General features: G+C 49.1%; 1 protein-coding gene across 1 annotated transcript in view; it reads right to left on the minus strand.

Annotated features, from left to right (window-relative positions):
- LOC122547779 (carboxy-terminal domain RNA polymerase II polypeptide A small phosphatase 1-like) overlaps positions 1 to 3,691 on the minus strand; it is a 27,124-nt gene that overhangs the window by 6,329 nt on the left and 17,104 nt on the right. The window lies entirely within an intron of this gene.

The following is a 3,691-nucleotide window of genomic DNA, read 5'->3' on the forward strand; positions in this document are numbered from 1 at the left end:
GCTTGGAGGTCCTGGTCATGGCGGATGGAGGTGTAGAGGGATTGGATATCCATGGTGAAGATGAGGCGTTGGGGGCTGGGGAAACGGAAGTCTTGGAGGAAGTGGAGGGTGTGGGTGGTGTCTCGAACGTATGTGGGGAGTTTCTGGACTAGGGGGATAGGACAGTGTCGAGGTAGGTAGAGATGAGTTCAGTGGGGCAGGAGCATGCTGAGACAATGGGTCAGCCAGAGTGGTCAGGCTTGTGGATCTTGGGAAGGAGGTAGAACCGGGCAGTGCGGGGTTCCCGGACTAGTTGGCTCAGTATTAATTACTTTGCATGACATCTCTGGCATTGGCTTACTACAGTAAACGTACCACATGGTTGCAAGCTGTTTACAACGGAGAACAGCCCAAATTGGATGCCGATTTTCCAAGGGGTCCTTAGCTTTCTCTCCCTCGTGTGTTTATCCAACAGCCTCTGAAATGCATCTCAGTTATTCACCTCCACCATGCCCTGGGGATGCAGGTCCCACAGCTGGGTGAGTAAACAACTTTCTCAGGAGAAAGCAGAGACTCTCTCAGATTGACGCCCGTGAATTCCTGGTCTTTCCCAAAGTTGGAAAATCTCCATTGCCGTCCTCTCAAGTCACCACAAGCTGAAGAAGAGACATACTCAACTCGGAATGTTAACTGTTTTTCTCTCTCTCCCCACAGATGCTGCCAGATTCTAAAAAGCTCTGTCAGGACACCTTTTATCCAGCTTTGACGGGGTTGCTTGTTTTTTGGGTCACTGTGAAGTATTTGAATTTGTAACCTTTCAGTTCTAAAGCCATCACCTTGCGAGATGCCCTTTGCTTCCTCTAACAGCCAAGGCATTACTCAGAAAGCACTCCCTCCAGACTCTGCATCTAACTCGAAGCTGAGGGACCAGAATACTCTCTGTTCTTCCTAAACTGAAAAACAAATAAAAAAAAGGACATTTTTCTAACAGTGCGGTGTAGGAAAAGGCCAGGAGGGATCACTGCTTGTGGAATTCAACCTCTTTCTAAATAAAACAAAACAAGAGAGGCTAAAGGGGAAGGGTTTGAGGAGGGTTTTTAACGTTTCCTACTCAGCTTTCTGATTATCGCTGCTCTCAATCAGTGCCCCCGCTTCCCCTCACCCCACCCTTCCCCCGAGGATCCCCCCACCACCACCCCCAACAGTCCTACATTCTTCACATTCCATTCGCCTTGCTATTTTGTTTTCGAACAAGGAGCTGGACACCACTGATTGACAATGTAGCGGCACTGCCACCTTCTGGCAGAGGAAAGAACAACAGGTCTGAGTGAGGTTGGGGCAGGGGACTGGGAGACCCTGTAACCTGCTAGATTCATGATATGGAGATGCCAGTGTTGGACTGGGTGTCAACCACCTGATGAAGGAGCGTCGCTCCGAAAGCTAGTGCTTCTAATTAAACCTGTTGGACTACAGCCCAGTGTTGTGTGATTTTTAACCCGGTAGATTCAGGCAGCTCACTGCAGCTGAAGCTTCCCGTTCCCAACTTGCTGCTTGAATGAGGTTCCTCCCGTGTTCACCCATGATCTGTGGGGAACAGGAACAGGAGGGGAGGCCATTCAGCCCCACTAAACTCTCTCGGATTCGCCACAATTCATTAGAATGGGTCACACGTTCCCCCAGTTTCTTATGTCTGTACACACCCGATGTACACAAGTGGAAAGATGTGTGTTCATGGGATGTTCAGTGGAGTCTGCTCCTGTCCATGGGCAGTGAGTTCACACACCGATGGGAGATACCTATCCATCAGGAACAGAAGCCCTGTTCTTTGAGCTTTGAGAATCAAACACTCAGTGTGGTGGGCATGGACATGTTTATAACTGTTCCCATGGTCCATGTTGGCATATTACCATCCTGTGTAGGATATCAGTGGACAGTAAATACACAATACTCCCCAGTTCCTTTATACGCAGGCAGAAGGGATTAGTTTAATCTGGCATCGTGTTCGGCACAACATTGTGGGCTGAAGGGTCTATTCCTGTGCTGTACTATTCTATGTTCCATGTTCCCCTATCATAGTCTCCACACTAGCCCATCCCCATCACCCTGCTGCCTTCACATTTCCCCAGCCCAGGCCACATACCGCACTAACCCATTAATGGACGGACACCAAGACATTACGGCTGACTCAATCTGGATTACTGAGTTACACTTCCAATTCTTGGAAGTTTCCAAATGTTTCAGGATTGCTGCTGTTTGGATTACATCCTCCCTCTCCCTATTTGAGCTGTCTATTCAACCAGGATGGGCTCAGCTCTCTAACAGTCTCCTCCTAACCCAGACCCAGGCTAGGGCCAACCTGCCAGCGGTGCCCTCCACAGTAAGCCCTGAGCTCTGTCCTGTTTTAAGGGCTTTTGCCCGAAACGTCGATTTTGCCTGTCCTCGGATGCTGCCTGAATTGCTGTGCTCTTCCAGCACCACTGATCCAGAATCTGGTTTCCAGCATCTGCAGTCATTGTTTTTACCTGTTTTAAGCTTACGTCTACTCTCTGAATCAAGATCTCAGGAACTTTCTGATGGATAATGGGTAGCACTTCTGCCTCTTTGATGCCCAGAACCTAGATCAAAAAGTCACCATTGCTTAGTACCAGCAACTCAAGCTGGAAATGCTTACTGCACCACAGGACATTCAGCCCAACGTGCTTGCACTTGCTCTTTCACAGAGCGCTCCCATTTGTCCCAAACTATTGCAATTACATTTTTCTCTGCAGGACAATTTATTCAAGTCTCCCATTTGGAAATTCCTGCTCAGTTTGCTTCCTCTGCCCTCCCAGTTTGCCCAACTCAGAGTTAAAGAAAATTTTCCTGGTTTCCTCCTGTCTCTGGTTGTTCTGATGATTTTCTTGAATGGTGTCCCCTCTAGTTACTGCCTTTCATTGTATTTTTAAACCCCCTTGATTTGGGATATGGGCATGTTGCTGGGAACACTCTGGACCATCTAAAGCTCTTTGTTTCACACGCTGCCTGAGACCAATCGAGTGAATCAACTCTGACTCCCTCACCCCCTGTAACTACAGTCACTGAGACAGGATTTCCTTCCCAAGCCCACATACTGTCCAATACCCAATCCAGCTGGGAGTAATCCCCTGATTCCAACTCACTGGGAATGGACACGATCAAAGGGCTCACCAGAAACGGGAATGTTTACCTGTTTTGAGTTCCTCAGCTTGATACTGTTCATCCTACATCAAGCTCGGCGAGGTCATGTCACTGATTAAAGGCATCAGGGAAGGTTGAGGGATTGTTCCAGAAAGACAGATCAGGAAGAACCAGGTGTCATGGTTATAACCTCTCAGTCAGGATAGCCTGGGAACATTACCCTTTCCCCAGGGAACAGTGAGCTGTTGGAATATGGGGCGAGGTACAGATTCTCTGATCCTGACTGGGACGGGGTCTCACAATACCTCCACAGTGACCTGTCGCTCCTGATAATCTCCTGGACTGGGTCTCCGTCACAGTGGGAAGTCAGAGAGGGATTTTCCGGAGCTATTTTCCCTGGGATTTCTGGCTGTATCCGAGCAGCAATGAGAGTGATCTTCATATCCTGTCCCCACCCCCACAACCTCCCATCCAGCACCCCCAACGGAATGCCTAACACCACCCCCTCCCACCCTTATCTCTGCTCTCCTCCAACACCCCCCTCCTGACATCGCCC

This window comes from Chiloscyllium plagiosum, unplaced genomic scaffold, assembly GCF_004010195.1.
Source record: "Chiloscyllium plagiosum isolate BGI_BamShark_2017 unplaced genomic scaffold, ASM401019v2 scaf_10866, whole genome shotgun sequence".
NCBI classification, from domain to species: Eukaryota; Metazoa; Chordata; class Chondrichthyes; order Orectolobiformes; family Hemiscylliidae; genus Chiloscyllium; species Chiloscyllium plagiosum.